Consider the following 12,319-nt stretch of genomic DNA (forward strand, 5'->3'; position numbering starts at 1 on the left):
AGTTTTTGACATGTACCCCTTCATGGTAATGTGTGTTGTCTGTCCTTTTCAAGATTACATGTGACCTGTGCATCTAGACTCCCGCCAGCTGTCTTTATGAGATGACATCCTTCAAATGCTGATATGTGGATGTCTGTCACTCCTGTAATGCGTCTGGCTTTTCACTTACACTGGCCCACAGCTAGTTTCATGGCATGTCGTGTTGACCTTGAGCACCCACGTGTGTAGCTGACTCTTGGTAGGAGTATCACCTGGCTGCCATACGTGGCCTGGATGCATTGCACAGAACAGACTCTGTATGTAGCATATGTGTATTAGCTGTTGGACATGTGCTCTGTTCATTGACATTTGTGTAGTGATGTACTCAATCTTCGTTATTCCTTCCAAATTTCTGCAGGGCACCGCCTCTCCCCCGACCAATGTCAGACTTGGCTGCCATGAGGGAACGTGACTGTATACGCTGCTACCGCTTCTCACAACCGTTGATTGACAACTTGACCGCAAGGCTTGCACCACACCTCGAACCGCTACATAGGTATCCTACTGCACTGACACCCAAGATGAAGGTGATGGCAGCCCTACATTTCTTTGCCACGGGTACGTTTCAATTGACCATAGCTGATGTAGGTGACATGTCCCAGACCATGTTCAGCCGTGTCCTGCATGATGTGTTAGAGGCCATGTTGTTACACCTGGATGAATTTATACATTTTCCAACTCGTGAGCAGTTGACAGGTGTCAAGGGTGAGTTCTATGCCCTGGGAGGGATGCCCCATGTCATTGGGGCCATTGATGGGACACATGTGGCTTTGCTACCACCACAGGCACAGGAGGTAGCCTTTCGTAACCGCAAGCATTACCACCCCATCAATGCCCTTGTGATATGTCTTGTTAACATGCTGATATCCCATGTCTGTGCCCGTTTTCCAGGATCAGCACACGATGCCTACATCATGAGGCATAGCAGGGTGCCTGAAATGATGCTGCAGCTGCCCAACGAACGTGCATGTCTTGTTGGTGGGTATACTCTGTTAGTCCAGTGTTTTGCAGTATCTCAATATCTTACTGCTTCTCCTGACCCACTTCTGCCCATGATGTTTCCATGTAGGGGACTCTGGCTATTCCAACATGCCGTGGCTGATGACGCCTCTCCGCAACCCCAGAACTGCCGCAGAACACCGGTACAATGACACCCATGGGCAGACGAGGCACGTTATTGAGAGGAAGTTTGGCCTCCTGAAGAGCAGATTCCGGTGCCTCCACAAGACCGGCGGCGCCCTCCCATATGCCCAGGTGAAAGTCTGCAAAATCTTCCTTGTGTGCTGCATGCTGCACAACATGGCAGTGGAGAAGGCCGTGCCACTCATCCTGGATCCCGATGAGGAGGATCATCCACCCATGGAGGATGAAGGGCTTGGGAACGGGGCAAGTGAGGATGAGGAGGAGGATGAGGATGAGGACATCCGGAGTCAGCTTATTCGCAACTTCTTCTCATGATGGTGAGTCCCTGTGTCTGAGTGTGCACGCTTAGAGCCTTGTGTGGCATGTGTAGCAATGTGTGAGTTGAGCTGACTGTGTGCTGAGTGACTTGGAGGTGTATTCTGATGTGTCATTCAAGTGATGATGTCAATCCACACATTTTTGCGGGAACACAAAAATCATTAATAGCATGGTGACGGCATCCTTCCTGTAGAGTACATGTACATGTCTGCGGATTACTAGCTCTTAGCTGACTTGTTGTGTGTCTGTCCTCCCCAGGTTCCTGCGGCTGTCGTCTGCTCATGTCATCATTGCCGTCCTGCTATTCCTCATGAATATTGCAACGTGTGCTGGATCAGAGTGACATGCACAGACATGGTGAACATTCATTTGGGGTAAGGAGTGCAGCAAGGCGTTTTGTGGGTGGTACGTGTTTGTGATTTGTGGGGACTGCTCCTGTGCATGTCACCCTTCCTGACAGTCATCTGTCATGGATTGTGGATTCTGATGAAGGCATCAATGTGTGTATAACGTCCCTCAGGAACATACGGGATGCTAATGGTGGACATGGTGTGGGACATCCCCATGACAGCCTCAATGGGGAACTGCACACTCTCCGTGTGCAGCAAGTGGTGTTAGGCTCAACCCCTTCACTTGTGTGCCAGCTCTGTAGGATTTACCACATCTGTGTGTTGAAGGGGGTGTCCAGTGTAGGTCACACATGTTCAGCCAAATGACCTGTGAGTCTGTTCCAATGGTTGCATTTCCATTAGTGTGAGGCTGAGTAATAAAGGTGTTCGTAACACTCCTAGGTGCCTCATCTCTGTCAATGCAGGTCTCTTGCCACTTAGCATGTGGCATATCTGTCATACTTGTTGTAGATAATGCATAGGAGTCCATGTGTAGTTTAGCAACATGCATGCAGTTGCTCATGTATTAGGCTCCCGATTGGGCATGTAGTACATGGTAAGGGTGGGCGTAGTTCGCGAAGTAGCACTTCGCGAAGCTACGCAAAGTGAAGTTCGCACTACGCGAGCTACGCGTAGCACTTCGCGAACTGCGTAGTAACATGTTCGCACTGTGCAAGATGTTGTTTTCAATGATTGCACAGTGCGGACAAGCAACTGGCACTGTGCAATCATTGAAAATGGCATCTTGCACAGTGCGAGCTGTAGTTTTCTGCTGCTCGAGTAGATTTTTACTCGAGCGGCAGCTTTCTCAACGCTTTCTCAACGCGAACTGGTAGTTTCTCATCGCGAGCGGTCGCGAGCATACGCGACCCCTCGCAATGAGAAACCTGACCTCCTCGCGTTGGGAATCTCGCCGGGAGGTTTATTTTCCATGCTCGCGATCACCAACTTGATGTTGCTGATCGCGAACAAGGAAAAAGTCTCGCCAGGATGTCATTTCGCTTGCTCGCGGTCGCCAACTTGACGTTGAGGACCGCGAGCAAGCAAAAAATGACCGCAGCACTACGCAACACTACGCTACGTGTGTTCGCACTGTGCTACATGCAGTTCGCGTAGTGCGAAGTAACGCAAACTATGCAAACTACGCGAGCGTAGCGTAGTGCTTCGCCCAGGCTTAGTACTTGGTCGTGTATGTTTTTTTGCTAGGTCGACCACACAATGGGCCATCAACAGCTGCTGAGGGTGTGTCTCCTGTGCGCAGGTCGGCCTTCAGTTTCCTGATCCAGTGTAATGGCTCTTTGGTGATTGTGCATGCATTGTCGCTGGGTGTGCCATGTGACACTGGACACTCCTTACTTTACACCCGCGCCTGTTGCAGTTGTCCTTCTGACATCCTAGTCTTTGTGTGCAAAATGTGGCATATTGAAGGGAGATGGCGCCTGCTGCTGTAGGCCCTGCACAAGCACCCAGTGGCCACACACACAAGATGGTGTGCATCATGTTTGGCTGGCTCACATATGCCATGCTAGTCCACAGCATCTGTACCTCTTGCTGCAACCCCCTCTGCATTATGCACTTGATCCACAGATGGATCCACTCCAAGTTAAGACAGACCATCCCCCAGGGCCATGGCAACATCCGTGTCAAATACTGCCCTGCCCTCTACGGAGCAAGTACATCCAAACTCCCAGGAAACTGGTCCACTTCCAGCAGGCATCTGCACACCTCAGCTTCAACACCCTGCGCCCCAGCCACCTCACCGTCCAGCATAGATAGCTGCAATGGATCACTGTCTGCTGCAGGATGACCTCCACACTCTCCACCCACACTCAGGAGGCAGTCCACAAACCCGACCCCACACCAACCTTGTACGTCTGTCATCCTAGATCCTAGATCCCATTGGGCCATCTCCGTGCATCCAACCTTGCCCTGGGCACTGTTCTTCACATCCACCGTACTCCAGCATACAGGACATTGTTCTCCCACCTGGCCACACATACCTGGGACTCCCTCCCCAGGTACCTCCACATGAGCCATGACCCCTTTGCCTTGATGATAATCTCCCAAATAGGTCTCTCCGCACAGTTTAGCAAGCACCCCCTCAGCAGCCAGAGGCCATCACAGGTGAATGTTGTGCTCCATGCCTACATTGTATGATACCTTGTGACCCATGTGTGTCCTGTACTAGACTCTGATCTCAGGGTATGGATGGCTGGAGTTAGTTCAACACTCAGGCATAGTTAGACATTTCCACACACATATGTCGTTGAATAATGCCAAATGACAGCAACATCTCATGTGCAGAAAAATAAGATTTTATTTTTGTTGGGGTGAGTCTTTTGGTAGATTTGCTAAGGTGCACTACCGGGGGAATAGAATCCAAAGTTCACAGGGGGAGATGGCATCCTTGTCAGTTGGAGTCATCAGAGTCCAGACCACAGTGTTGGTCATCATTGGTCAGACTGTGACCAGCAAGTCCATGTGGCAGAGAATGTCATTGGGTGAGGTGCTGATGTTGTGCCAGAGGGCCAGGTGCCAGGCCAGGTGACCTGGGAGATGGGGATGGTCCGCTGACTCTCACGGTCTTTTACGTGGACGACGCACCTTCCTCCGGGGACCCTCAGATGCAGGCCTTGACGATGTTAGGGACGCTCCGTCAGACGAATCCTTCTCCTCCTCGTCCGTCCCTGTGTCTGGTGCAGGTCTACACCTGGTGGTACAGGGAGGGTTTGCCAGGCTTTGGGCGATCTGACGGAGTGATTGACTCACGTACCTGTGCACCGCCAGGAGCTCAGCCAGTCTTGCCTCCATCCGTCCTTGGTGTTGTTGATGACTGGCATGATGCTCGACCTGCAGGTTCTTAATCTCATCGAGGGTCCCCTGCATCCCGGAAAGTCTGGACACGACCTGGTCGATGTCTCTGGTGTCACGCCGGTATGAGTCCAGGATGTTGCGTATGTGTGACATACCGGGGTCCTGAGCTGGCTGGTCAGGTTCGCGCCTCCGCCTGCCTCCACTCCCACCACCCCTGCCCACTTGAGCCTGGCCTGCCCTTGTGGGCACATCGGGTCTACGGGACCCCTGAGGGATGGCATTTGCAGGGTTGCCTGGAGAACCTTGTCCCTCCTGGTCAGACTGGCTCTGTTGTTCAGTGCGAGCAGGGCTCCTGGGTGTGTCCTGGGATGTGGCAGGAATGGGGGTGGTGGTTGGCACAGATGTACCTGACGCAGGTGCTGCAGGTGCTTGGGCACCAGAGGGGCCAGGTTGGTCAGGGTCATCCACGGAGTGGTGAGAGTCATCGCTGCCGGTGGGATCGTCTTCACGCGGAGCCTGGGACAGTGATTCTTTCCCCCCCAGTGTTGGGGGGAGATCGACGACGTTGCCCTGTGTGTGAGAGAGAGACAATGTCAATGGTGTTTCCTGCCACATCTATGTTTCATACATATTCAAGTTGACACAGTTCCTCCAGGTAGTTGGTTGTCCCTAGCATTCCTCTCAATGTCCACTTGGGTATGGGTATGTTGCGGGGGACATATTGGGATGTTCTCCTGAGTGTTTGACCTGTAGATTGGTGGCTTTGATGCTTATTTGGCTCTGGATTGGTGTAGTTGTGTCACATGTCCATTGTGGGAGTGTGTGAATCCGTTGCCTGCCCCGGGGGTGTGTGCTTGTGTTAGGGGGGGGGTGTGACCGGGCGTGCTGTCGTGTGTAGTGTGAGTTGTCATTGGGTCTCCCAGGTGATGTGTCTGTCCCCTCATGGTGCATGCTGGCATGACAGTGAGTGTGAGTTCCTGTGCTAGATACCTGTGCTTGTGGAGTTGGAGTTTGAGTGTACAGTGGTCCCAGGAGGGCCTTGTGCTGCATACAGCAGGGCCCAGTGTCAGCTACCTTGTCAGTAGTTTGCCAGTCCCTGTGCATTGTGCATGGGTATGTACATATGCCATATGGGTTGAGGGCATTGTTGTCTGCGTTTCATTTCCACAATGTGTTGTGTGGGGCCCACCCTCCCAGCCTCCCGGACATCCAGTCTTGTGTTTGTGGTTGTTGTAGCCTTGGACATGGCCTTGTCTTGATTTGTGAAGGGTCCATGGAGACGTTAGTGGCATGAGCGTGGTTTGTGAGTGTGGTTGTGTGCGGTGAGTGCTTGTGGGAAGTTGCGTGCATTTGGTGTATATGTTGTGTGGACCCCATTGCCCCCATGTTACGTAAGTTGTTTGTGTACTCACCAGGCTCTGCGACTCCTTCCACTACGTGTACTCCCACCGGCGGTAACAGGGCCATCACCTTCTCCTCCCAGGGATGGTAGTGTACAGGTCTGCGGGGCGGCCCACCTCCAGTGATGTTAGTCTGGGCATATTCTTCATTCATTTTCCTCTTGACCGCCCGGCGCAGATCGTACCACCTGGCTTGGCATTCATGCCTGGTCCTTCGGACGGGCGCAACAGCATTCACCTTGTCGACAATCCTCTGCCACATGGAAGATTTTGCAGATATGCTGGTCTGTCTGACCAATGTTCCAAACAGCTGTGGCTCGACTCTGATGACTTCATTGACAAGGAGCTTCAGCTCCGCCGTAGTGAACTTTGGATTCTTGTCTGTGGGCACGGTATGGGGTGTGGGTGTGGGTGTGGGTGTGGGTGTGGATGGTTGTGGGGGTGTGTGTGTGTATGTGAGTGTGTGTGTGTGAATGTGAAGAGGGGGATGTTTGTGGTGGAGGTTGTGTGAAGGTGTGTGAGTGAAGGTGTAGTGAAGGTATGAGTGATGTGGAGTTGTTTGTGTGTGGGGTCTGGCAGCAGTGGGTCTGTTGCAAAGGCTCATGGGTTGTGTGTGTGGGCCCTTTTTATTGGTCCATTTTTGGGTGTGGCTGTTTTTGAATTTTGGTGGGTGTGTTATAAGAGGTGGTTGTGATTTGGGGGCTCTGTTTGGCTATTTGGATGTGCCAGGTCAGTCATTGAGATGCATTTGGTCATGTGGATGTGTTTGGTGATTATGTGTGAGTCGAATTGACCCTCCTTGTGCTGTTTTACAGTGTCCTGGTTCTGTATGATTTTTTTTCGCGTAGGTGCGATCCGTACATACGCGATGCTGGGTGTGGGTGCTGGGGTACGGTGTTGGAGTGCAGCGCGTACATGCGGTGGGGGTACGGTGCGTACACGGGAGAACCTGGGGTACGGCACGTGCATGCGGAGGTACTGCGCGTACAGGGGGGACAGCACGTTCATGGGGGGTGCGGTGCGTACATGCGGTGGGGGGGCAGTGGGTACGGTGCGTACATGCGGTGGGGGAGGCAGGGGGTAAGGTGCGTACAGGCGGTTCTTGGGTCCGGTGCGTACATGCGGTGGGGGTCAGGGGGTACGGTGTGTACATGCGGTGGGAGGGCAGGGGTTCGGTGCGTACATGCGGTGCTGGTGTACGGTCCGTACATGCGGTGCTGGGGTACGGTGCGTACATGCGGTGCTGGGGTACGGTGCGTACATGCGGTGAGGGGCAGGGGGTATGGTGCGTACATGCGGTGGGGGCAGGGGGTTCGGTGCGTACATGCGGTGCTGGGGTACCGTGCGTACATGCAGTGCTGGGGTACGGTGCGTATATGCGGTGAGGGGCAGGGGGTACGGTGCGTACATGTGGTGGGGTCAGGGGGTACAGTGCGTACATGCGGTGGGAGGGCGGGGGTTCAGTGCGTACATGCGGTGCAGGTGTACGGTCCGTACATGCGGTGCTGGGGTACAGTGCGGACATGCGGTGCTGGGGTACGGTGCGTACATGCGGTGAGGGGCAAGGGGTACGGTGCGTACATGTGGTGGGGGGCAGGGGGTTCAGTGCGTACATGCGGTGCTGTGGTACGGTGCGTACATGCGGTGGGGGACAGGGGGTACGGTGCGTACATGCGGAGGTACGGCGAGTACATGCGGGGGTGATGCGCATACAGGGGGGGATGGCGCATACAGTTGCGGGGCTGGGGTAGAGTACGGACAGGGTGGTGTACGGTGCTGACAGAATTGGGGGTGGGGGGGCTGTACGGCTTGTACACAGGCATAGGTTTACCCGTGTACATGTGTGCTACTGCATTAGCTCCGTACGGGCCTTTTTCCGTGCGATTGTGTTTTCGGGCGGATGGTCGGGATCGTACTTGCGCGTTCGGACTTGTGTTTTACGATTTGCACGTACAAATGTCCGGCTCACTCTCGTACACTTTTCCCGACGATATTCGGACGTAAAAAATTTCTGCCGCACTCTCGTAGACTTTTCCCGACGCTATTCGTAGATATCTTTTGCGTATGGATCGTACTTGGCCGTTTGTACGGTACTTGTACGACTCGTACATAAAAAAATACGGATACGAGTCGTACGGTATTTTTTTTTACCGGATCGGAATCGCCACCTTTATGTTATTGATACACACACACATATATATATATGTATGTATCTTCATGATATGCAAGCTATTAAAACATAGTCATCTTCAGTGGTACCTATCTAAATGTAACATATCTTAGATAGGTCAATAGATATAATTCAAAAGGTCTTAATTTCCTTTTTAACTATTTATTGGCGAATATTTTGCACACTCTATATTGCACTGGCACTCACGCACTTTACTGGTGCTGTCAGTTCATCCGCATGTCCGATCCAATTATTCGTGCATGCATAGAAGAATGTAATATACATATAAGAATACTCTATAACATTGAATGTCTAAACGAGATATTAAAGTTACCCACATAGAGAGAGAAAAAATTGCTAAATAACTGCTATATGAGGGTAACATAAACTTGGGTATTTTACCAACATAGTCCAATGATTTTTATAAGATCAACAAATTTGCAGCGGTGACAGGATCCTACCTCCTAGTTACAGAATACATTTGCTTACAGAATCATTATACATAGGCCTAAGCTACACACAAGTATGCATCATTACGAGGCCCAATTTTCCTAAGGAATCTAATCTCTCACAACAACAATTAACTGTTCGAATATATAGATTTTAAATTATTTTTTAATCACATTGGGTGTATTTGCACATTGCACTTTTACAGAAATAATATTTATATATTTTATTACTTCTGCTTTTAATCAAGTACCATGTATCACGTATTAGAACACAAGCAAAGGAGTGTACAGGTATATTATATAGACATACCCTTACAAGCATGGGCATATGACTTAAACCATGAACAAATTGACGGTATTTTACAGAGATATTTTTAAACAATGTTTACATTTAAAAAGAAAACAGAAAAACAAACAGTTATATTATTATCGTTAATATAGAAACCAAGTCCAAGTTCTTGTATTAGATTAGACTGTGGTTAAGCTTTTCTTTATGTTCATTGAAAAGTTGCGCGCAATGCTTGTCACGTGACCATGATTACTGATGTACTGTCACTTTAAAAGGCGTGCAATATTTTGATGCCATTGTCATGTGATCAAGGCTCAGGCGAGCCGAAACGCGTTATGGCGACATCTGGAATAAAGACGAAATAATTTGCACAAAGATTTGGGTTTGTGTCCATCCTTGAGGATTGCCGTTGAACGAAGGACAGCGGAGGAGTATTCAAGATATGTATGTATATATATATTCACTGAAAAAACCATAGGTTTCACACACGTTATAGTTAGGAATTATCATTTACAAAACCTTGCAAATTCACTTAAAAAACCATAGGTTTCACACATGTTATAGTTAGCTGTACATTTCACTCCTAAAAAACCAATGAAATTCCACGTTATAGTTAGATCAGGTAACTATAACTTGCGCGCCCACAATAAACTGCTGATGACGTCACATATTACATCACTCATGACATGGTCAGTGACATCACTCTTCACATCAATGATGACATCTGAAATGACACATTGTAGATTGCGGTCGCGCAAGTTATAGTTACCTGATCTAACTATAACGTGGAATTTCATTGGTTTTTTACGAGTGAAATGTACAGCTAACTATAACATGTGTAAAACCTATGGTTTTTTAAGTGAATTTGCAAGGTTTTGTAAATGATAATTCCTAACTATAACGTGTGTGAAACCTATGGTTTTTTCAGTGAATTTGTACGTTTTTTAAAATGCTAAGTTGTGTATTTATTTTTTATTTTTTTTTCTGGTTTTTTATTTTTTATTTTTTTTTTCTGGTTTTTCACTATGCGCACGCCCTGCGCGCACGGTGCACTTCGCGCACCGTGCGCGCGCTGTGGGCCACATTGCGCGGTCCATGCCGTGCGCGCCTCGCCTTTTTTACGCAGTAACATTAGGTTTTTTTTCCCTTGTGGGTCCTTTAATTTATTTAATAAATGTGATTGTTACTTCTTTATTTTATTTTTTAATTTTTTTTGCCGTGCGCGTACGGTAAGCTTACCGTACGCGTACCCCGCGATTTTTAAAAAAAATTATTAAATTTATTTTTCGTACTTATGGGTCCTTCTTGGACCCCCTGACAAACACTAGGGGGTCTGCAACTCTCTTCGTTGCCCCCGTTTCACATTCCCCACCTTTGTTTCTCAGTGCGAGAGACAGAAAATGGCGGCCGACACTTCCTGATTTCGACCGATTCGAATGTTTACAGTCATGTAACCACCAATCAGAATTGAGCTCGTGCACGGCACTGTATTGTATTGTATTGTAACTAAATTTATAAGGCGCACAGCTACCCACCATGGGGTCTCCCGGCGCCAGCGATGAGGAGGTTAACTGGGATAATTGTCTACTGCGCAAAGAGCCAAGTTTTCAGACCCCTACGAAACTGTGCAAAGATAGATTGACATTTTAGGGATACAGGGAGGGAATTCCAAAGCTTAGGGGCCAGATAAGAGAAGGAGCAGCCCCCCATTCTCGCCAGTTTGAATCTGGGGATCACGTAATTGCCCTGGAAGGAAGATCTGAGAGCGCGCGAGGGGACGTATGGGTGGACCCGTGAACGCAGGTACTGAGGTGCCGCACCATGTTTGATTTTAAACATGACGCACAGAGCCTTGAATTTAATACGGCTCTCTATGCGCAGCCAATGTAGGTCCCGCAGACCAGAAGTGATGGAAGATCTCTTCGGGACCTTGCAAAGAAGCCGAGCTGCAGAATTCTGCACCAACTGGAGTTTCTTGCGTACCTCTTGTGTACAACCCAGGTAAAGTACATTGCCATAATCAAGGCGGGAGGTTACCAGAGCTTGGACCACAGTACGTCTTGTTGGGACAGGAAGTAGCCAGAGAATTTTACGAAGCCACCTTAAGATGGTAAAACAGGTGGCTGAAATACTGACAACTTGTTGGCGCATAGATAAAGAATCGTCCAGCAAGAAGCCCAGGTTGCGTACATGCGTAACTGGTTGAGGTACCGGGCCCATTACCAAGGGCCAGTGTTTAGGGCCCCAAATATGTTTATCTTTGCCCAGAATGACTAACTCGGTTTTATCACCATTAAGCTTTAACAGGTTAGCCTGCATCCACTCAGCAACGCGACCAAGTCCCTCCTGACGTGTTGAAGAGGGGCATTCCTTACTGGAGGACAGAGAGAAGATGATCTGCGTGTCATCCGCATAAGAATAAAGAGATAGTCCCGCCTCCTCCACTATTGAGGCCAGGGGTCGTACATAGATGTTAAAAAGCATAGGTCTTAATGTAGACCCCTGAGGAACCCCATAGGCAGTTGTACGAATGGAGGAGGAGCAGCTTGATGAACAGACCTGAAATGAGCGCTGACACAAGAACGAGGCTAGCCAGGACAGAGCTGGCCCAACCACCCCAGCCTTTTTTAATGCGGTGATAAGAATAGAATGGGACACCGTATCAAAGGCGGCGCTCAAGTCAAGGAGTATCAGTGCCATGGTTTCGCCTTGATCCAGATGACTACGCAGAGTCTCAGTAACCCCCAATAGAGCAGTTTCAGTCGAAAAATTTGCACGGAAGCCAGACTGAGAGGAATGCAGATAACCTGTTGCCTCTATGTGTGCAGTTAGATGGGTATTAACATGCTTCTCCAGAATTTTTGAAAACATTGGTAGTAGGGAGATAGGCCGAAAGTTAGCAAAGATTGTGGGGTCCGCCCCAGGTTTTTTCAAAAGGGGAATCACCATCGCCCTCTTCCAGTCAACGGGGACAATGGACTCCCGAAGAGAGGCATTAAGCAATTCTTGGATCACCAAAAGGGGGCTGGTGCAAGCTGTCCAAGAATAGTAGGGGGCATGGGATCTAAAGGGGAGCCAGATTTCACCTTCGAAACACACAGACGTAGGGACTCTTGGTCCAATAACGGCCATACAGAGATCGTTTCCTTAGGAGGAGGGCTCTCATCGTACATAGTGAGAGAGGACCTGCTTTCGGGCAGTGGTGTATTAACTGCCAAAGAATTATGAATAGTTTCGACTTTCGTAATAAAGAAGTCAGCGATTTCATTACATTGGGCTTCATCAAGTATTGGAGGGGCTGGAGAAGT

Source organism: Triturus cristatus, chromosome 2_1, assembly GCF_964204655.1.
Source record: "Triturus cristatus chromosome 2_1, aTriCri1.1, whole genome shotgun sequence".
NCBI lineage: Eukaryota > Metazoa > Chordata > Amphibia > Caudata > Salamandridae > Triturus > Triturus cristatus.